Source organism: Podarcis cretensis, assembly GCF_951804945.1.
Source record: "Podarcis cretensis genome assembly, chromosome: 7".
NCBI classification, from domain to species: domain Eukaryota; kingdom Metazoa; phylum Chordata; class Lepidosauria; order Squamata; family Lacertidae; genus Podarcis; species Podarcis cretensis.
In genome coordinates, this window is record NC_137176.1 from 39,282,783 (window position 1) to 39,306,762 (window position 23,980).

At 40.5% G+C, this 23,980-nt stretch overlaps 1 long non-coding RNA gene across 1 annotated transcript in view; it reads left to right on the forward strand.

Moving 5' to 3' along the window:
- Window positions 1-1,310: 1,310 nt before the first annotated feature.
- The window catches only part of LOC307219895, a 39,501-nt gene continuing 16,831 nt past the window's right edge, over window positions 1,311-23,980 (forward strand). The window contains exons 1-2 of the long non-coding RNA XR_013840648.1: window positions 1,311-1,414; window positions 15,800-15,874. This is a non-coding gene — a long non-coding RNA (uncharacterized lncRNA). The remainder of the gene's footprint in view (window positions 1,415-15,799; window positions 15,875-23,980) is intronic.

A 23,980-nucleotide genomic window follows, 5' to 3' on the forward strand; every position in this document is an offset into this window, starting at 1 on the left:
TTTGCAAATTTTATCCGTAGTGTGAGGTGCAGCAGTTTGAATAAGAGCAATCACCTCACCAACCTTCCTAAGCTAAATATTAAGTTTAGGCACTTTACTCACATACTTTATTTTTAGCTAAGCACTTTTGCTCATCCACCGACTGGCTAAGGGAAGCAGTGAGAAAGTTTATAAAAGGCTAAAAGAGAAAAGTAGAGTACGTTCCACCACCCACCAGTTGCAAATATTTAACCACATTAATATAAGGTGTTTTCCCTGAAGCTAGCGAGAATAGACACATAGTCAATATGAAGACATAGCTCTCATGTTTGCAGAAGGGATTTTTAGGTTGAATATAGTGATGGTTGAATTTATCTGTTTTTTAAGCTAACGTTGGTCACATTATGCAGTGGGTCTTTTGTCGTTTCAATGAAGCACAAAATTCCCATATGTAGGGTTGGTTGAGAGGCAGGTGCGTAGGAAGGGGGGCGGGGGCAGTTCACCCTGGATGCCATCATGGAGGGGGTGACAAATTATCAAGGAACAATTACTGCCCTACTAAAAAGACTACATTTTTTAAAAATGCCTGCTCCAAAGGTCCTATCTTACTACACTAGGGATTATATAGCTAAATATGAAATTTCATGCATGTCAGTTAATAATTTGACCCTCCTCCACTAAAATAGCTGTTTACTTGGCCGTTTTCCTATGTCGTGAAGGCAAAAATTTCAATTCAGTGGAGCAGCACCTGCACATTGGAACTCCCCGCCTATTTCAACAAAGCACGTGCCTTTGCTAGACTCTTTTCAGGCACCTGCTAAAAGCATTCTTCTTTAGGCAAGCATACCTAGATGCTTTGGAAGTTGAAGTAATCTAATAATATCTTAGCTTTTGTATATTTTGAAGTAGGATTGTTAATTTTCCTTGATTTTACTGCTGTGGTGTTTTTTGTTTGGGTGAACCACTTTGCAGGTTTTTTAAAAATAAGTTTTATTAAATAAATAAACAATAAATATAAATAAAATAACTCAAGCCAAAACACAATCCATCCTGTAGATTTAAGTATCTGTCCACAGTCATCTACTTGTCATCAGAGGCCCATAATCCGCATTCCTTTGTAAGAAAATATGAAATAACGTAAAACTATTTTTGAAGGCAAAAAAACCCAACAATGTGGGTGGGGTGTCAAGAAATTTTCCTCACCGGGTGCCACCTGACCTTCCTGAGAGGCAGCATTCCCTTGCAGTTTGGGAAGCTTGTAATTTACCTCTAGGGCAGCTGGTCATCTGGCTGGCAGTTGGAGATTTATCTCTACCTCTGCTGCCATTACAAAGGCCGGACATGGAAACTGCTAGAAGTTGTGACTGGTGCATATTCAAAAAATTAAGAGAAGCCTGATTCACGTGGGTGCTCTGCCTAAGAGATCTAGAACAAGGTGAGGAATCTGAGGGCCACATTCCAGTCTGGACAACATTCCAAGAGCCACATGCCATGAGTGGGCAGGGCCAAAGGCAAAGCAGAACAGAGCGCTAAATGTGAATTTTACCTTTGCACAGTAGGATAGTTTACTAGACACACTCTATCTTTTTAGGCAATCAAGAAGTATAATAAAAGTTCACACATACCACCTAGGCAAAATCACTCAAGGGGAGTGCATAGTGGTCTGAAGAGGGGAGCAGGTGTCTGGTGGGAGGTGTGGCTCAGGATTGGTTTTAGCTGGAGAGAGTCCCAAGGGTGAGGCAGAGTGGCCTAGAGGGTTGCATCTGAGCATAGAAACTTTTAACATTCTGAAATCTGGGGGAAATATAGCTGTGAGTCATTGGGCGAACTTGAATTGAACAGTGAACTGAACATGAAGCAGACGAGTTCATTTTGTAATGGCATGAATGTGAACTGGAATTAGTTCCTTTTGGAACAGGCTGAACTTGAACTACAGCCCCTTCATTTTAAAAAAAGAATTTGTCAAGGTCTGCACACCATTAAAAACAATTGCAGACAAGTGGGGGAAAGTGGATGGTCAGACTAAGACCCTACACAGAGACATCTGTTATCCATGTTCAACCTGATGCTTCTGGATTGGTAGCAGAGGGCTTCATCAAAGTTATTGTAACAAATGTTAGCAGTTACCAAAAATAGTTAGAAAAAGAAAAAGAAACCCCTCCTAAATTTATTAAAAATGTTTTCTTCTTTCAACAGCAGGTGAACAGTCTACATTTAGCCATTAGACATACCTCTGGGCAGGTTTCCAGCAGTGAGAAAAGTATGAGGCTTAATACAGTTTTATAAAATTATGCAAATATGCACTGATATCACCAGTTAGCTCTCAGATGAGCATTACAAAGTTAGAGCAGTCCCTTGCACCCCACAGTGCTACTAAATTAACCAAAGTGCTTCTGAAGGGAATAGCAAATCATTTCCATAGAGTAATTAAATAGTAAACAAGGCATGGAAGCTTTTTTAGGAGAGATTAAGATGATATCAAAGCAGGAGGTTTAGGTCACCTCATAAACCCTTTTGATGTCTTCAAAAAGATGGGATTAACATTTATTTCAGATCCTTCGAGTATAGAAGCAGAGTTTACACATGACCAAAAAAATCATATTAGATGTGCATTGTATTACTGTTGGCTTCTTCTTCTTCTTCTTCTCCTTCTCCTTCTTCTTCTTCTTCTTCTTCAGCTCACTACCATTGTATAAAATGATGGCAGTGTAAATTTGGGTACACCAAGTATCTAGAAATTGTTGAGTTCCACAAATATTTTATGCAGGACTTTTGGGTGCCTAATTTCCAAAGATAGGAAATGGGAGATCATAAAGCAAAATTATACTAAATGTCACTTTGCTCTACACTACAATGAAAATGGTTGGGGGAGGCTCCATGGTTAAAAATTACCCAATTCAGACCCTTCCAGTCTTACACCACTAGTGTAAAACTGTGGGAGCCCTGCATTTCCTGTATTTTACTTCCTTTTTCATAGTTGTTCTGCTCCCCCAAGATTTCCCCTTCCATTGGTCCTAAAGAGAAGGAAAATATTCAGGGCTAGTGTGCTGTTTCCTCATTCTGGGGATGAGGTGGAGGAAGGGAGACCAGCAGGATTCTGGATTTCTTGATCCTTCTCCCACATGCCACTGGATTTCTCTGCTAATTATTCTCATGAGCACACTGCAAAACCACAGTGGGGAAAGCACAAAAAGCAAGACACTGGAACCAGTTTTCAAAAGTAAAATTATTAATTTCATCTAAACAAGAGCTCTCAACCATACAGCACATCCACTCTGTCTGTAGGGATATAGTGCTGTGTCTATCTATACGGCCAGTCTAGTAGTGCAGGGGGATGGTGGAGTGGTATGCTCATGGACTGCTTTTAGGTTTTCACAACATCTTGAAAGATGCATATAATATCTGACTTATTAGGAGGCATGACAGGATAGTTGGCCAAGCAAGGTGAGACCTCTTGGTTAACTAACCTGTTCAGAATTCACTTTGTTTGCAATACAAAAAGAGCATAGATATATTAGTTCTGCAACAAGTGAACAGCCAGCATTTAGCCACCAGATATGATCATTAATTATCCAGAGACCTGGGAAATAACATTGTTTGTTCAAAATCCCATTCTGATATAAATCAGATCCATCACACCCCACTGATCGATCAGGACTTTAATTGGGACCAATCCAAAGGCAGCTCATGACATGTTGATATTTTTTAATCTTGTTGTTTTCCTCACAATATTGCTTGCACATCTCTCAGAACACATATCTATAATTCAGACAGATTTACCTCCTATTAGTAGACAGAGCTACCATGGTTGTAATGTGTACTATGTACATATGTACTATGACTGTATGCATATGTTATGGCTATTTGCTAATTCCTGCATCCTGATTGGCTGACTTGCCCTTCATTAAAAGAGGAGGGGGTGAGCACCTATGAATTGCCAGGGCTAACTCTAGTAAAAATGCTTTTAAAATTATAATTAGGTTCTTCTTGATAGCAGGAGTTAGTAGCATGCAGCCCATGAATGCCACTATATCCACTAGCACCTCCTGTTGCACCAGCCAAAGGTTTAGGCCAACGGTCAGCAAGGCTTACCGACCATGGGCCAGATCACTCCCACAGAGATCGTCTGTGGGCCAGGCTGGTGCAGGACAACACTGGAAATTGCATCTGTGCATGTCCGCAGTGCCAGAAATCGCTTCGGCGCATGCCCAGATGCCAGGTGTGATTTTCGGCATCTGGGCATGTGCAGAAGCGATTTCCGGTATCTGCATGTGTGCAGACGTGATTTCCGGCACCACTCGGCAAGTCCCTGCGCCACGCTACGCCGGTTTAGCAAAGCGCGCGGGGGACTCACCAAGCTGGCAGCTCAGTTCAGGGGCAGCTCGTGGGCTGGTAAAATGGTAATCATGGGTCGCATCCGGCCCATGGGCTGCATGTTGCCGCCCCCTGGTTTAGGCAAATATCCCCTCAAAAATCCACAATACATGAGAGACTGTTTGCTCTTTCTGCTCACTTCCTGCTTGCACTGGCCCAGCCTGTCCTACACTGAATACACTCACTTTGATATGCTGAATTTTCATTGGATACCAGTGTTGGATGCCCACCCTACCATCCGTTCTGAACAAATAACTTATTCTCTATGAGTGACTGTGCCTTCCCTGAACTGGTAGAGTGGACTTATGGGGAGATTTCCCTGCACCTTTTCATGGCCTTGTCATTTTTCCTGCTCTTTTAGATGTGGCAGCTATAACACCAGGACCTCATAGCAGCCATTCTGTGACTAGAATGTGTTCGCTGGCCTCGAAATATTGACCACCCCAGTGCAGAACATTGCTTTTGTAGTTTTTCCTACATATTTAAAAATGGTCCACAAATGGTCTTGAGGAGAGCTGTGGCTGCAGGTTATGGGTTAGCTTTTCTGGCACTGGACTTTTTGTTCTCAAACTTGTAGGAGTCTAAGTGAGATTTTATGTACCAGAGTTGATAGTGTAGCTAAGGGAAATAATCATATTTCACCATCAACAAAATATTATATTGCATGAAGATCAACCGTAGCAATAACTAAGTCTGCTTACAAGAGCAACCATAGAGGCAGCAGCCTGAGGCGCTGAAGCTTAGCTAAAGCTTTAAAGTGATTATGAGCTGCTTATCGTTACGGGTTTTTAATCCATCTATTCTCTGTTTTCAAAAGTGTATGCTCCTGGTGTCAGGGATAAATGGTGGCACTCTTGTGCCATGCAGAAAAATCTCAGATGATTCATTATAATGAGTCCATAATCAACTGTGGATATTTTATTTAGTCGTACAGTGAACAAACTCTTCTTAGTGCTGGAAGTAAAGGTTAGTGATGGCAGGTCCTTAACCATGGACCTGTTCAAAAAATTGTAATTTGCTGCATTTACTCCATAGTCCCCAAGGACAACATAACAACCGGAGTTGCCAAATCTTTATTTTTCCTGAAAGGATGTCTGTGCCTTGAGCAGGTGAAAAACAGGCAGGAGGCCAGCAGGTTAAGCTTTCCAAACCACTTTGTTTCTAGTAGAAGGGAAGCTTCACTTGCTATATGCCATGAACTTACCTCATAACTCTTCATTCCAGGATAGAGCTTCTAAGAGCCTGTTAATGGGAGTGGAAGAGAGAACAAAATACCAAATTAAAAAAACTCTGCTCCTGGCACTGTAATCAGCAACTGAGAATATAAAGATGAAAAATCTAATGGAAGTTAACCACCATGTAGCTTCTCCCATTCTTGGTGTAGACCTACAGGCGTATTCCTGTCAACGTTATTTCAGAATGTTATTTTCTTCCCTTAAAGCATGCCGTTTGCATGCGTGTAATTTCACTAATTCAGAGACTTATGCAACAGAAGAATGTGCTTCTTTCTTTTTCCGAATTTGAGAAGAAAACATCTGCTTAATTCTGAAGAGCTGCACACGGGTAATTTTTAAAAATAATAATGAACCAATGAAGTTCAATTCTATAAAAATCATCAAAAAGACCAAAATGTGTTATTTATTTAACAGCAACATTTATATACTGCTTGCTTGGAATAAAATATCTAAGCAATTTTAATATTAACATTATCAATTAAAAAGCTAAAAGCAAATAATTAAAAACATAGTAAAGATAACTAAAATAACTGTGGACTAAAAAGTGTTTAAACCACATGAACATCCATGTGCCCAGATGGGTTGCCTAAATGAAAATGTTAGAAGTAGATTTGAGCTAAAGGGTGTGTATGGGGGGCAGGTACTTACATTGAATTGATTTTAAAATGAATTGATTTTAGAATGTTGTGTTACTTTTATTGTTGCTAGCCGCTCTGAGCCCGGCTTCGGCTGGGGAGGGCAGGATATAAATTATTATTATTATTATTATTATTATTATTATTATTATTAACATTTTCTGCATAATCAAAAGACACTCCCCTTTTCAAGTATGTGAATTTCGAGAAGCTGAATTCTGATCAGTAACAAAAAACATGTGATCTCGCACATTCCTGAGCATTCTAATGCTCAGAGAAGTCTATTTCAATTTATTTCTTTATGACACGTTCCACATCCCTTCTTCACACATTTCTTGGTACACTAACTTGGAATTTATTTTTCAGGTTAAATGTAACTTGAAAAATTTGCAGGCGAGAAGCAGATTCAGTTACATGGATGTGAGGAGGGAAAGTGTGGTTGATTCTGTGTAGTACAGAGCAGTTTTCATCATGAGGCAGTGATGCTTGATTTAGTTTGGCTGTGTCTCTCTGAGAAAGAATGAGCTGTTGAGACTTTCTGCATTTCAGTGGACATACACTTGGATTAATCTAGTTACCCATATTTTCAAGAAATTGGTAGTATATTGAATAGTATATTGAACTTGTCAAATATTACACGCAATTGCCATTTAAAGGGGTGCATGATAGCAGTCTTAGCTTCTAGTAAAATAATACATTGCTTCCTATTTGGCTAAGTGTAACGTGTTTGTGACAATGACATAATGAGGTCCCATATTCTCCTCTCGTTTACCTCCATAATAAACCTGCTTAATTTCTACATCAAAAGATCATTCCTGTAATTGTCAGGCCTGCAAACTCAGCATGAGGCCTGAAAAGCAAGCTGTGCTTCTCAAACTTTATACATCAAGGGGGTGGAGGGAATCCTCAGTTAGGACTTGGACGTTTTGAGTTGAGGGTAAATGAACCAGAAGCAATTCCATTATTATTTTTTAGAAAGTATTTGTAAAGAAAAAGAAAAAGTAAAGCTAAAGGACCCCTGACAGGTCTAGTCGCAGACGACTCTGGGGTTGTGGCACTCATTTCACTTTACAGGCCAAGGGAACTGGTGTTTGTCCGCAGACAGTTTTTCTGGGTCATGTGGCCAGCATGACTAAGCCGCTTCTGGCGCAACAGGACACCGAAACCAGGGCAGTGCACGGAAAACCATTTACCTTCCCACCAGAGCGGTACCTATTTATCTACTGGCACTTTTTGGCGTGCTTTTGAACTGCTAGGTTGGCAGGAGCTGGGACCAAGCAACGGGAGCTCACCCCGTCGTGGGGATTCAAATAGCCGACCTTCTGATTGGCAAGCCCAAGAGGCTCATCGGTTTAGACCACAGCTCCACCAACGTCCCATGTAGAAAGTTTCATTTTCTTCCAGTGTAACCGCTCTCTGGTTAAGTTTGGTGTAATATATTCTTCCATTGATGGTAGTATTTCTTTTATTTATACTGTAAAAAGTATAAATAAAAGAAATATTACCAGCAATGGAAGAATATATTACACCAAACTTAACCAGGGGGCTGTTACACTGGAAGAAAATGGAATTTTCTACATGTGTTTTGGTAGATATGGCATTTAGCTTTCATAAGTTTTACTGCATAATACTGTGATCTTAATTCAATTTATCAGCAAAAGCTGTCAGATTTGTGCCCATTTGTTCCTTTGGGTAGAGATTGTCCCATTTCTCTGCTGGTCCCTTCAAATACGGGGAATATAGCATTAGTTTCCCTGCTGAAAATGCTGGTGCATCTGTCTAGGTTTCTAACAATCCTTTCAAAGTGCAATACCTGTTGCATTATGGAGCTGTGGCTTTTTGACCAGTTGCACTGAATTTCATTCCTATCAGTGAGTGTGTTGTTACACAACAGCAAAAATCTTTGGACATCGCTACTCCCCCACATGCATGCTTCTGTTCCCCCATGATTCACACATGAAAATGACAAGGAAGAACTGCATAATGGTATACCAATCAAATTTAATTGTCGTACCCACTTAAAAAAAAAAAATAATGTTGTCACAAACAATTTTTTTCTTATGGAAGCAATGAACATGGAAATGATACAATTCATTATGTTTTTTCTTTTATATATTTTTGTAAATTTTTATGGAATGTGGGAAAATCGTGGAAGGGAAATTTGGGTCGACTTTAGGAAAAAGGTTAAAGACTATATTAACAAATACTGTAAAATTAATGAAGGCTAGAATGACATGGGTTTAAAAATTAATGGTTTTCAGCGGCATTTATTAAGGAAAAGGAAAAGAAAAATTAAAAACTATGGGAAATAAGGGAGAGGACTTGCTGATTGGATAATGAAATTATAATACAGAAGGGGGAGGTGTGAGGAGGTCGGGGAAATAAGGTTTAAGGGGGGGGAAAGGATTGAAATTATACCTGTTTTTTGTTTCGTGTATGTTTGTATGTTTGTGTGTTTATGTGTATTATTGGAAACTTTAATAAATATCATTTATAAAAAAAAAAGGAAATGAGCACTAAACTTCCATGAAATTCTGCAAGATTTCCAGAAGTGGTTTTTATATCATGTGACAACTCAAATATAATGCAGAAATTAACAGTTAGGGAAATTTTGGGGAAACAGAATAAACTGTTGTGTAATTGAAGCCTGCATAGAAAGTAATAGGGCATTGGTGGCAGATCACGTCCTATCACATTAAAAGATTATCTGGTGACTGAAACCTTGCTATTGAAGATGACATTATAAGGTCCTCTAATAATATTGCGGACAAAGTTGGCTTCTGGGTCAATTGCAAGGTCTGAACCCACTGGTTCTCATTCCCACATTGGAAACCTTTGTAAGAGAAGGCATATTTCTTCAAATGAAGACTTATCATTCATTGGCTGTGCAGGTCCCCAGTGTGCAGACCTCACCAAGAAGATGGAGTTCATCCTGAATGTTTCTACTTGCTGCGGCTTTCCACCAAACTGAACACTTTAGAAGAGCTTATATATTCCACAGATATTCTTATTGTTGGGTTCTTCTCACAATTTGGGCATCATAGCAGAGTAGGACACATGGAGAAGGACTTCATAACAATGATCTCAACAATGGTATTTTCAGCATCAAAGACAGATAGATGCAATGCCCTCAAATGTTTAAGATCAAAATGGCAGTTATTGTTAGAAAGAGTCAACCTTGAAGGCAATAAACAAGATTTTGCCTTCAAAATGTACTTGCTGTCAAGAGACATTAGGTTGGCACCTGTAATTAAAAAGGCAGAAGAAAAATTTCTTTGCTGTCAGTGAAAAATGCATATTTTCCACAATTGGGAAATGAACACCGAGAACACTAATTGAAGTCCCTATCTTCTAGCAGGCAGGTGTATTTACACAGCTCTAAGAGACCTTTTGCAAAAGTCCCAATTCAGGGATTGGAGAAAACATATGAGAACGTTCAATTTCACCTCCTAAAGCTGTTGGCTGGATGTAATAAATAATATTTGCTCATTAGGCAGAGGAAGACTTTGCATTACTGTGTGATTTGATGCCAAGCTTCAGGGTAATGAAAGAGTGAATATGTGCATTCTGTTTATAATATCTTCTATGCAAGTTCTCTTAGAAGAATTAGGTATGAACACATCATCAGCTGATAGCCAAGCTGTAGTTGCCTCTTTGAACTTTCTTCCCCGGCAAACAAGATAGACCAAAACCTCTATCTTTATTGCTCAAAACTAACTGGCTGCCAGTGCCAGTCTGGAAAACATGCCTGCCACAGTTTGCAACCACTGTAGTTTCCAAACTCTTTTCCAGGGCAGCCCCGTGTAGAGAGCATTGCAGGCGTTTAACTTGAATGTAACCAAATTTCCCCCAGGCAAGCCCAACCTCTGCGTGCAAAGGCAGCTCCAGACCACAGACCATTTACTAAGAGGTGAGCAAAAGTCCCCTAGCACCATTTTCTGGGAACATCCAGCATATGGGACTGGAAAGACCTTAAAGCAGGGCCTCCAAGATCCATACCAGCCAGATGCCCCTGAAGATTATTACCAAGAGGTTCAGCAGCATTAGCAGGGATACACTCCTTCTGTCTAGCTCCTAGGACTAGGCATGCACCCAGGCAAACAAGTCTGTTTAGCCCTAAAACTCGACCTAAACAGACATAGGAAATGATGAAAATAATCAGCCCAGAGCCCAGAGCTGAATTGTCCCTGCTTGCTCGAGCATAAAATACTTGGTAACTTTGACACTAGCTAACAATTATCAAGGGTGGTGGTATCCAAATACAGTTTCTTCACTTAGGGGCTAATAACCACTTTATTTTGAATTGACATACTAAAGGAGCTGTACAGTTTCCAGTGTTACTGACAGTCACAAATGTCTGCCTCTTCCCAGGCAAGAACCAAAGCCACTGTCTGCAGACAACAGTTCAAACTGTTGAACTGAAAGGAAACATTTGCTTAGGACTCCGTAAGAAAACTGCAGGATTTGTGCATATTTTCTCACTTTATCTTTTTTATATGATCTATGACAGAGATTTTAGGAATTGCTTTTATAACCTCATTCCAGTTTTGAGCATTAATCACCTGTGCAAAAATAATCTCCAAGGCACCCCTAGGTTTATTCCAGCTTCAGATGACATTTTTTTCCATGAAGAATATTAAACTTGAAAGACCCCAAGGGAAAGTTCTGAAAAGGAGAAGGAAACCTAGCGCGCGCGCACACACACACACACACACACACACACACACTTGCATGCACATTGATTTATTTGCACAATAGAACAAGGCTCCTAAGAAATCCTCAACTCTAATATCCCCCCAAATGTTGGGGGGGGGACTGTTACACATTCATACATGAATGAAACATGGTTTACAACATGCTGATCCAGCCAATCAATATTCACTTGTGAATCAGTCAAGCAAGCAAACTATAATCAATATGCATATATTTTTCATCTTCATTCTCATAATATATATTATTATTTTCCTTCAAAACAATGTACCTGCCTATGCTTGAAATGTAGACATTTTTTAAATATCTTAAGCAAGCTGAAACTAAAATAAAAAGGAAAGATCATGTTACGTCTTTTGATATTGGCATTAATTCATATTGTATTCCAGATTATATGATTAAAACAAGAAGAAGTTGACTGTGTTAAAACTAGAGTGGATACATTTTAAGCAATATATTATTTTCTTATTATTTTAACGTAGAATATATAACATTGTAACAGAGAAGGTATATTAACATTGAGCAGATAGCACATATCATTTGTTGTGTGTTTGTGCAAGTTATTTTGCTGTTTTACATACACAATAGGCAAGAAGGCAAGAAGGGTTGACTGAAAAGGCCTAGTGCATGAAAAGCATCATCTATGCAGGTAAGAGGCACTCCCTAAGTGAGTGAGGTAGCAAACCTATACACAAGAAGCTGGTATAAAACATTAAGCCAACATAAAATTACACCAGGTCCCAACCCCATTCAGGAGCAAGACTACAGCCAACTCAGCTGCCCAATCGTGTCAGAGGGAAAACAAGCCTTTAAAATAGAGTTTGACTTCCATGATCCTCTTTGTCTGGTCACATGACCAAACTGCACAGAGTTAGACTCCAGCTTAACCACCCTGCTCACCATGCCCAGCACTAACCCCACCATTCCCCTGTAATGCCTGCTTTGGGAGATTTGAATCTGGCTGACTAAACTACACCAGCATATTTTTGGGTTAGCCAAAGTTGGGAACTTATACCATCTGATACCATTTTAGCCAGGGAAAACCTGTCATATCGAAAGCTGCTCATCTTGGCAGATCTTGCCACAGTATAGCCCCCCAAATTTGCTAAAAAAAAAACCCATAAGCTTTCTTATTAGGTATTACAGGACAATACTTGCCAAAATAGCAGAATAAATTATTCATGTATGCCACAACAGCAGCTAGGATTCTGCTAGCCCAAAAATGAAGGACAAGAAGATACTAACAAAATAAGAGTGGCAAAGAAAACTAATGGAATATGCTGAAATGGCGAAGCTTACAGGGAAACTTAAGGACAGAGACAATAGAGAGTTTTTAAAAGATTGGGAACCGTTTACGAATTACTTACAGAAATATTGTAAAAAAGTGGACTCACTAGCAGGGTTTAAGTAAACACAAAAGAAAACATCGTGAGCACAATAATCATAAATGCACACTAAAAAGGACATCCAGTAGAGGAGCCTTATACTCTCTAATTTAAATGTAATTCATGCTCTCTAATTTAGCTGATATTCCTGCATTGCAGGTGATTGGGTCCCTTCCATCTCTAAGATTCTATGATTCTATGAAATGTACTTGAAGATCAATTCCTGCAAAGTTTTAGCATTTCATGAATGAACTCTAAAGAGATGCTTAGTTCTTGCCATGAGTCAGATCAGCCCTTCATGACACCTTCCTAAGACCAAAGGTATGAAACAAAAAAATGCTGTGGAAATGTGTCAAGAGGACCTCAATATTTGATCCAAGGTATGCAGTCAGATTTTAAAAATCAGTTAGGCTTGAGATCTCTATTTTCCAGTTAGCTGGCTATCAGTCACCATGAAATCAAAGCATGGAGTCTATTAGAAATGTAATGCTCATAAAGGCAGGAAAATAGAAAGAAGCCATTAAATCTTGGAAGGAAACGAATCCCCTTTAATGGTTTGGCTTTAGAAGGCAGTACACAGTCAAGAGCAAAAGATGATGCTCGTGATCAAGCATTTCCAATACTCCTTTTATTTCTACTTTTTATTTATATAAATGTATATAGTATATAGGGACACGGGTGGCGCTGTGGGTTAAACCAATAAGCCTAGGACTTGCTGATCAGAAGGTCGGCAGTTCGAATCCCCACGACGGGGTGAGCTCCCGTTGCTCGATCCCTGCTCCTGCCAACCTAGCAGTTCGAAAGCACCTCAAAAGTGCAAGTAGATAAATAAGTACCACTCTGGCGGGAAGGTAAACGGTGTTTCCGTGTGCTGCTCTGGTTCGCCAGAAGCGGCTTAGTCATGCTGGCCACATGACCCGGAAGCTGTACTCCGGCTCCCTTGGCCAATAAAGCGATATGAGTGCCACAACCCCAAAGTAGGTCATGACTGGACCTAATGGTCAGGGGTCCCTTTACCTTTTATTATGTAGTAAAACTTATGAAAGCTAAAAGCCATATCTACCAAAACCTTTTATATTGTATATGGTTTGGGTGGGATGCTCATTTCATGTATATAGTTAGTTCTTGGGTCAAGGGGAAATATCTGAAGAAGGAACTTCCTGTAGAGGGGAGGGGAGGAAGTCAGTGTGGGCTTGGAGTCCGAGGAGGAAATAAGACTATACTTAAATAAAATTATTCCTGTTTGAGTTTACCTGAAGTGACTGGAGTCTTTTTCTAAGAAAGGTGGCTCCTCCTGGGCAACACCAAATATTTTTTCCTCTTAGGATACTGCTAGAATGCTATAATGACTGGATTACCCTCTAGCAGTTGCTTTTTTTCATTTTTTTGCTCCACCACTTTATCCAGGAAAACCTGCCCTTTAACGATGAATCAGAACAGGTAAAGAGTAGGGTATCATGGGCAAAACACCGGGGCAAGAAAAAAAGTGCTTGGCTGCTTGGACACGGAGCTTTAAAGCACACACCTGTGCCTAGAAATGCAGCACAAGAGAAAGTCTGAATGAGCCCAAGCACAATTTGTTGTGTTCTTAAAAGGTAAAGGTAAAGGGACCCCTGACCATTAGGTCCAGTCGTGACCGACTCTGGGACTGCGGCGCTCATCTCACTTTATTGGCCGAGGGAGCCAGCGTTTATCCGCAGACAGCTTCCGGGTCATGTGGCCAGCATGACTAAGCTGCTTCTGGCGAACCAGAGCAGTGCATGGAAACGCCGTTTACCTTCCTGCCGGAGTGGTACCTATTTATCTACTTGCACTTTGACGTGCTTTCGAACTGCTAGGTTGGCAGGAGCTGGGACCAAAGAACAGGAGCTCACCCCGTCACGGGGATTCGAACCACCGACCTTATGATAGGCAAGTCCTAGGCTCTGTGGTTTAACCCACAGCACCACCCACGTCCCTTTTGTGTTCTTACTTTCTATGAATCCTAACATAATGCTCCTCTGTAACTACTATCTTTGAATTTGAACAGGGTTTTCTACTTGCTTCATCAGATTCTGAATACCCTTTTTTTACACTGCATGACAGTTCTTTTAGCCCACAGCTAAGCATTTGATGATGGGGACAGTTGTTAAGTTAATGACCCTGTGTTATTTCATAGGGAGCAGTCTTCTAAGCCAAGCCAGTAAATGAGAGAGAGGAAGGTGAATGGTCCGAGCAAGGGGGACTCCCAACTGCACTTAACAAGAGCTCTCTAGTAAAAATCAGATTTGTGCAACAGATTCTGAACTATTGATTTAGCAGAGTCATCATTCCTATTAATGGCATAGTACAATATTTCTTTCAGCACACACAGTGTGACTATCCTTGATTCTTTAAGCTCTGCTGGGATATACATATTTTCCACAAACATGGTAGAATCCTAATAGTTTCTCACCAGTTCTATATCCTGATTATTGAATGAGAGTTCAGACAAGGAGGCAAAATGATAGATAGTAGAGCAAGAAAATGTTTCAGCTAAATCCAGACACTCAAGTGGTGTGAAGGCGAATAAATAAAGGATTTTTTGCTGTAAGACAGCCTTCATCAACCTGGTGTCTTCCTGATGTTTTGGACTACAACTCCATTGGATCCCAACTGACATGGTTAATAGCCAGGAATTATGGGAGCCATGGGTGTAGCCAGGATTTTTTTAGGGGGCCAGGCCATTTGTTGGGGGGCAGAACCTCAGTTACCTCTCTATTTTTATTTTCATTTATTTAGGGGGGACAGAACCTCCCTGCCCCACCCCTTGGCTACACCCATGATGTAGTTCAACAACAACTGGAGAGCTGGAGAGCACCAGATTGGGAAGCCTGCCATAGGATTTTGTTCCAGTAAGGGTCTGGAACCAACCGGGAATTTAAATAGGCTGTGGTGAACAGATTCCTCACATGGTGATCTTCACTACAACTAGACATGTAAATCCACACTGACCTGGAGCTGCAGTATTTATTGTCCTTCAATACACCCTAGTTAATATATTAAGCCAGAGATTTTGACGGTCACAACCCCATTGACTTCATTGATGCTATATCAGCAGAAAAATGTAGCCTGTAATAACATGGTTCAACTGCTCCTTATGCTTTGCAAGATGCTAAAAATGTCAAGCACGACTGCATTTCACATTCCATTTCCAGACAAGGCTTTTTGTCGTTTGCTGCTGCTCATTTCACATTGCTGGCTTTTCAAAAATTTAGTAGGTTTTAGCAAAGGCCCAACAAGGGGCTTCATAACTCTCATGAGTGATTCTTGAGTGATCTATGTATACTGCTAAGTTATGGTCAGGATCTATACAGAAAGACAAACTGAACACTTATATCAGTTTGATCTCTCCACCACTTCAGCTCAAGAGCATTGACAAAATGCCAGCTTCATCCCATGGCTAGCAGAAGTCTGAAGCTTCATCATACATGATGAGAATTTGCTACATCTTGTTTTTCAGATGTAGCTGCGAAAGTCATTAGGCACCAGAGGACATGAGAAAGAAAAGGTCAGTCAGGATTTACAACAAGGCTAAGTAAGTAAGCAGCAAAAAGATTGGCTAATCTCTTTTATTTTGCCAATGGTTTTATCATTGTTACCCTTGCCTTGAACAAGAGCTTTTATGGTTCCATATTCTTTTATCATATTGTCATTTTTTCTTATGATCTATCTGTCAGGAGTATGTGTGTGGGAGGGATGGCTGAGAAAAACCCTAGACTGATTTTCCTCAGCTCTCATTCATCATATATGAAGCAATCAAGGCCAAATTTGTTGGAATTCTCCAGGCAGTTATACTTCAGCCCTCTAGCAGGGTCTTGATGCTACACAGGGTGTAATATATGCCAAGGTCCCCACTGTGGAAAGACGTGTGGATCCAGAATTGACCTCCACAGTCACTTACGGACCGTATTCATGGAAGACAATCTTACTTGGCTATGAGTGATTGCCAAAGAAGAAGATGCCAAGGTTCAAGACTATTTCCCAGGTGTTACCCAAGAACACGTGAAAACTGAAAGAAGACAACTGTGCTACATTAGTGAAGAACCCATGACAACGTCAGTGTGAATGGAAGACTAACTGCAGCTCTGGCGGAAATTGAAATTGGAGAGAATGTGATCAAAGCTCGCCAACAGAAACTTAACAGCCAGCGTCAAAGCATCCCAGAAGGAATTAACAGTTGATCTTCTAGCTGCAGAGATCAAACCCAGTCAGCTGGAACTAAGCACTCTTTATAGCTGTGGAAAGAAACTGTAGACAAACAGGCCTATTTATTCCAAAGTGACTGATTTTGAATGTCAGGCGGTTCAGATATCCAAACTGAGATGCCTTAAAGTGTCCCAACAGGCAGACAGTGCAAATCATCTCCACTATGAAAATCAGCCCTGTAAGATACCCACGAAGAGCACTAATCAGTTCAGATCTACACTACCAGGAAAACATTATAAATTACAAGGGGCTGGCAGATGTCATTGATCAAAAAGAAGCCCATGAAATCAAGCATGCAGAAGCTTTTACTGAAAGTTGGAAGGAAGAGCAAAAAGACATTACACTGGAGAGAGTTTGGGGCAAAAAGTTGAAGGCCAGTTCATAAAACGAATTTAAATGGGGAACTGGTGGGAATTCCCATTGGTGTTTTTACATTTAGCATTTATGTAAGTGGCGAGGAGATGCAATTGGATAAAAACATATACACCATGTCATAATGGGAAATAGGAAATGTTGGTGGATTTTTGAGTTGTTTCATTTCTTTTTTTCCCTTGGGTACAGCAACACACCTTTTATATGTTGAACAGATTTCCTGGTTATATTTGATGCCATTACTTTATCTCATTAAGAGTGATAACAATGACAGCTGCATATAGGTATCAGTGCAGAAATCCAAGACTTTAAAGTGTGGATTGCTTACAAAAGAAAATAAATATATGGAGGGGGCAAATAAAATCCATTTTTAGAATGCTTTGAAGTATCTAGAAACTCTTTGCTGTGGCAATAGTTGCTCAAGCACCAGAAGTTTCTGTTATGAATACTTGTTCTCCCATTACTTGGTCATGTGGAGCTCCTTCGCAATTTTGAAGGGTGTGTTCAGCATGTTTAGTGACATTGATATTTGTTTAAAGTGTGTATTTTACATTTGCAAAGAAAGGGAATCTGAGTTCCTATCAGTATTCCTATAATGATAATTCAGAGAATTGTCAGCACACCTTTTCTAGCTGTAAAAATGTTCACTATGCATTGTCTGGGTTATAAAGCCCATTATTTGGTTTATACACCATCACTTGTGGTCCAATTTACTGTTTTATCTTTTTTTAAAAAAGTAATGTATCCATGATGCCAATTGTAGTGGTAGTGTATGAAGAAGAGAACTGTAACGATCAATGATCTAAGCAGATAGAACCCATAGATGACTTTGTGTGTGTGTGTGTTTATTAAAATATTATCATCCTTATTTTGCTGTTTTTCATGTTTTTATACCAAAACAAAAAACTGCAATAAGTTGGCAGTGTCAGTCCCCACCCCCAAAAAGAAGACAAAAGGAACAAATAGAAGCAGATATTTATGCTGTTCCAAACTCAGGTCTCCTACTATTTAGATTATTATTTTCTCTTCCAGTACAACTGTCCTCATATGGCAGATGTGAACCTGATAACTAGGCTCCCACTGGATGAGAGACTCAAACTCTGTTCTGATTTTCTGCAATAGATTTTATTGCTCAGGTCAGAACAGTGTAACAAAAGAAGACAAGGGCCCCCTGCACAACAGACTGACACTGGGAGAGGAAGAGAGCGCTGTATAAATCTGCAAGGTAGCCTTGTGCTACAATTTTCACATTGCATACACCAAACCAAAGGATGCTTGGCTGGGTAGTCTGTGATATTGTTCACCCCAAGATTTGACAGCAAAGAGCTAATATTGAAGAATATTTGTGCAAGAACCTACACATCAAATCCTCCTAACCACTGACCACACACCTTCAAAATCTCAAGAACTTTAAGTGGAAATGACACTCAGTTAATAATATAGCTGAGCTTTATGAGCTGCACATTCCAAAACATGAAAATTATAAATGATGGCGATATCTTTTAATAATACAGTTCAGTATTAGCATCTCAGTATCGCAAACACGATCAGGTCGAGAAATTGTGGCTTGCTGTATTGTAGTCCAATGTTAATATCTACATAGTTAAGATAGGAAGGGAAAGTACAACCATTGTATTATTATGTCCTCATTACAGATGGTGTCTGAAATTATTAGATAGTGGCTTACAGCAACTCTGTAATGAAAGTTTCCAATTGTTACACAATCTTTATTGGTCAAACATAGCATCACAGATAGAGAATATGACTGCTATACAATACAAAAGAGCATAAGAAGAGCCTGTGAGATCAGGCTAATACAGTAGCCCTTCTAGTCCAGCATCCTTTTCTCACAGGACCAATTAGATGCATGTGGGAAACCTGCAGGCAGGAGTCAAGCACAGTAGCACTTCCAGCAACTGGTATTCAGTTTCCAGCAACTGGTGTTCAGAAGCATTACTGCCTCTGAGCATGAAGGCAGAGCATAGCCATCCTGGCTAGTAAAAAGGTAAAGGTACCCCTGCCCGTACGGGCCAGTCTTGACAGACTCTGGGGTTCTGCGCCCATCTCACTCAAGAGGCCAGGGGCCAGCGCTGTCCGGAGACACTTCCGGGTCACGTGGCCAGCGTGACATCGCTGCTCTGGCGAGCCAGAGCCGCACACGGAAACGCCGTTTACCTTCCCGCTGGTAAGCGGTCCCTATTTATCTACTTGCACCCGGAGGTGCTTTCGAACTGCTAGGTTGGCAGGCGCTGGGACCGAGCAGCGGGAGTGCACCCCGCCGCAGGGATTCGAACCGCCGACCTTTCGATCGGCAAGCCCTAGGCGCTGAGGCTTTTACCCACAGCGCCACCTGCGTCCCTATCCTGGCTAGTAGCACAGTACAATATGTTATCAAGATGCTGGTGGACAATAAAACTATTGTATAGGTTACACAGGTATTTCAAGTGACCTTATTTGGCTACGTGACCACATGTCTAAATCACATAGCTGTCAACTTTTCCCTTTTCTTGTGAGGAATCCTATTAGGAATAAGGGAATTTCCCTTTAATAAAGGGAAACATTGACAGCTATGCTAAATCATCACACAGCAGAGATGCCATCTTACACCCAATAATGAAGGGGCCCAGTGTCGCACAACAAGCAATGTGAGCCAGTGATGCCATGCACGTCATGCACATTGTCAAGAGGAGGCTGAGCCCAGAGCCCAGCACCGCACAGCTTCAATGTGGGTGGCTTCTCCTTTTCTCACACTCAGGAGGAGCCAGACACTGATGCTGTGCCATGCTCAGCTCCTCATTCAGTTTCTTCCACCTCCTCCACATTGTGGAGGCTTAGTCCCCTGCCAATAAATATTGAGAGAGCTGAGGACACCTCTTCCCCATGAGTTGATGCCTATGTCACACAGTCGTATTAAAACTTAGGATCAGAAACAGAATAGCTCTGAATATCATTTGCTGTGTTATTGATTGCCTCTTTGTTTTGCTTGTGGGCAATCTTAGGATGCTGGACTTGACAGGCTAGATAGGCCTTTAATCCAGCAGCGCTTGTCTTATATTTTTAATAACTTAAATGTTAGAATAGATTTTGGAAAGTCAAGAAAAAGAAATGTGCACCCTCCTTCAGAATGTTCTATACATTTTCTTTCCCCACCCACCCCAAGACTTTTCTGGAGTATCAGGTGTAGCCACAGCTGGGGTAGCATGTTCAATAGTGCACAATGATGCTTGAAGGAGGATATTACTCCTTCTCTTTTATTTTGCTGCCAGAGATTCCAGCAAGTAGCATCAATACTCGTTTGCCATGAGCTGGGTAGTCCAGTGGGGGGAAAAAAATAAAATCACTAACCAGTTGAAAACAAGGGGAGGCCTGATTATTTTCATAACAGGCTCTAAGTGTCAAGAGTGCATTCTGCAGTATGGCTTTGCTATTATAAATGACTTGTTTTGCAAGTTGTCTGCTAATAAATTATTTTCCGTTGGCATCCTTAAATCCCCAAAGTCCTGGTTTCTGCCTCTGCTGCCATTATCGTATTATCCAGCTGCAAAGACAGGTGAGAAAATGCTTCTAAAGCAGAATCTATTGCTTGTCTCAGCTGGTAATACCTTCTACTGCTGCAGACACTGAGTGCTTCCCTCCATTTCTGGCTATAACCTCCCTGGTCACTTGGAGACTTTAATCATGTGTTGAGCTCAGGATATTCAGATCTGCAGCACTGGCATTTCCTAGCTGCAGGTGTTGCCACAGTAACCACTTCCATTTATGCTTCACTTTGCATAAACACGTATCAGCACAACCTAATCTTGTCTGCTTATTGTTCTAAGAGGAGGTCAATTATCATACTTGACAATGGGTTTAGATTTGATGCAATGTATGCATGCAAGGCATATACATAGATGCACATGAATGTGTTCTCATAACCTAGCAAAAACAGAAGGTGCTGCAGAGCATTTGTTTAGAATAATGGAAGACATTCCACACTGATTCATAAAGTGTGAATGTGGAAGGAATTAGCAATTCTCATGTCAGCATTTAAACCCTAAAGCATTGGTAGTTGACGCCAAGGTTAGGGCAGTTCTTGCTGGCATCCATCTGTCTCAGGAGACAATGGAGGAGTGTGCCTTTGGGAGTGAAATCAAGCTGTTGAAATGTTGCAGCCCCTGCTGTGGGTGTAGAGACCAATATGGGTGAGACATGTTTTGTTGCAGCTGGGGCAGATGAAGGTGCTTGGTGGTGCCTCTGCAGATGCACCATGGTGTTTCTTCTTTCTGCACGCCTCCCAATGGACATTCTTCCTCTGGTCATTGCAGTGGACCCATGCCCTGACTGTCTCTAGGCACAATAATCATTCACTAATTTTATCAGGAACATCTCTGTCTCTCTATCTCTGTCTTGTGTTTTTTTTTTTCCCAGCTCTATGCTGTGCTGTCCAAAAGTGTCCTGCGCCCTCAAAAGTCTTCTTCTTTTCTCCTTTCCAGCTCAATCTGCTTGAAACTATCCCATCACCTATCTTAACATATTCAAATTCTTCCAAAGAAGACCCACCAGTTTTCCCATGGGACCTTTTGTACAACCCCCTAGACCCCATGCTCTTCCATAACTCAGCTTGTAGATAAATATAAACACGGACAACTGGAACAACTGTATATCACTTCCTTGATTTCATCTACCACCACTTCCCACCTGCTGCTTCAGATCGTAGATTGTAAGCATATTGTGGCTGAGATCTTCCTGATGGTGATGTATGTCCTTTTATACATACAGTATTCAAATATGATAATAGTATAATACTCTATACTACTGCAAGACATGCACAGGCCTGGATGTTAATAGCCCAATGGCACCGATGCATATACATTTAAGGACAATGTTCATGCAGAAGAAGCTAATTAACATCAAACACTAATTAGTCCCTCCGTATTTAGCATCAGCAGCTGTCTTAGATGCCATATGCTAATTAGCTTAGCATTAGTAACTTCAGAAATAATTGTCTCCATTGCTCTGTGTCATAGCACTCTTTCTAATTGTACTTTGGAGAGCATTGACTATAAATGGTAGCAAGCATTACATTGCATTGCTTGAGGTTTAATGAGCAATTTAACTGCAACTTAAATGCAATGGACAAAGAAATGCTGCCAAACTCAAAGACACTATATTTTAGAGTAACAGGATCTGGGAATTCAATATGGCAACATTGCAAAGGATCAGCTGTACAAACTGGGAACAGCTATGAAATAAAAGCATTTATTCACCATTTTAGGAAGCACGAATGTTCATAATTCTATGGTTTGCTGTGATCAATGAGCATTGTTTGTTTGTTTATTTGTGGCATTTCCAACTCATCTTTCTCAGGACAGGGACTGTTAAAATGACAATGAATATCAATAAAAATTTAAATCACACAGATACACATTTCCAAATAATCATTTAAATATTCAGCAACAAAGCACTACTAATAAAGCAAGAGATAAACAATTGCCACTGATTGACTAATTGTCATCCCCTCCCAAAGTCCCCCAAGATAAAGAGTGCACTCAGTTGTTTTGCTTTGTTTAGCTTTATCAATATAATAATTCCTTCTTGAAAATGTAATATGGGGCCTAGAGTTAAACCATCTCATTGCTTATAACTTTCTGAAATTCTGAGATGTGCATCAACATATGATGTTGCATTCTATCAAGTCATACTATTGATCAGTCTACCGCAGCCCTGCCCACTGACTGGTTACATCAGTCTTTCCCAACTAAACATGGGACTTTCTGCATACAAAGAATTTGCTCCACCAGTGCAACAGTCTTTCTTAAGCAACTTGCCTATAGAATTGTTGGTAGTTTTCCTGAAGTACTTAATTGCTTTACCCACCACCATTTCATTTTTCTCTGGCCCTTAATTAACTGGTGTCTGTTGGTTGGATGATGCATACTACAAACTGAGTAACAGATGGGGGGAAGTGTGGAAGAGGGAACTGATATCCATCAGAGAAGGAAAATATGGGACAATAAAAGGACAGCGAAAGAGAACAAAGGAGAATTCAGCACAGCTGTCAAGAAATTGGCTCAGGAGAAGAAGTGAAAATTAGTACTGACAGTTTAGAACTATCAAACATAAAAATGATTTCTCAAAAGTTGTTACCGCTAGAATGGTGGAATCAGACTGCATCGGCTAGCCAGAATCCTACCCCATATAAATTTAAGTGAACTGTGCCATTGGAGGGTCCAATGGGACAAGATTAAAGATTTTGCAAATTGAATACTATATTAGATTTAAATAAATGTGTTGCTTATGTGATGCTCAAGTAGAATTGGGTTGAAATTTCCAAAGTTTAAGACTTCTGGCATTAAAGTCAGAAAGAAAGAAAGAAAGAAAGAAAGAAAGAAAGAAAGAAAGAAAGAAAGATTTCATTCAATAATTATCAAAAGCAACAGAATTTTTTGATGAAACTCTTATGGGTGGGGTGTGTGAAAGTTGCTGCAAATAGAACCCCAGATGTGGATTTTGTGTAGAGCAGACAATGAATTTGCTGTCCACTGCAAGAATGAAATAGTAGCATTTTCATAGTAGAAATTTGTAACTTTAAATAGTTACAAATAGACATTACAATATATAAAGTAACACATTGCTCTTAAGCAAGCAAGAAGGAAGGAAGGAAGGAAGGAAGGAAGGAAGGAAGGAAGGAAGGAGGGAAGGAAGGAAGGAAGGAAGGAAGGAAGGAAGGAAGGAAGGAAGGAGGAAAGAAAGACAGCTTCACCCCCCCCCCTTGGCCAACTGAGAACACCAACTCAGAACCCATGTTCATCCAAATTTTAAATAAATTTTATTGTCAAAGGCATTATTCCTTGGAATACCAGTTGTTCTGGTATACCATAGTGCTCTTTTGCTCATGTCCAGCTTTCAGGCTGCCCACAGGCATCTGGTCAGTCTCTGTGAGAATAGGATGCTGGTGTGGATGGGCCATCAGCTTGATCCAACAGACTTGCCTTTACGTTCTTCATGTGTCCTGAAAATGAGGCACACAAACAGAAGCCCTTTTCGCAGAGCAAGAAGGTTTGCAAGAAGTTGGATGGCA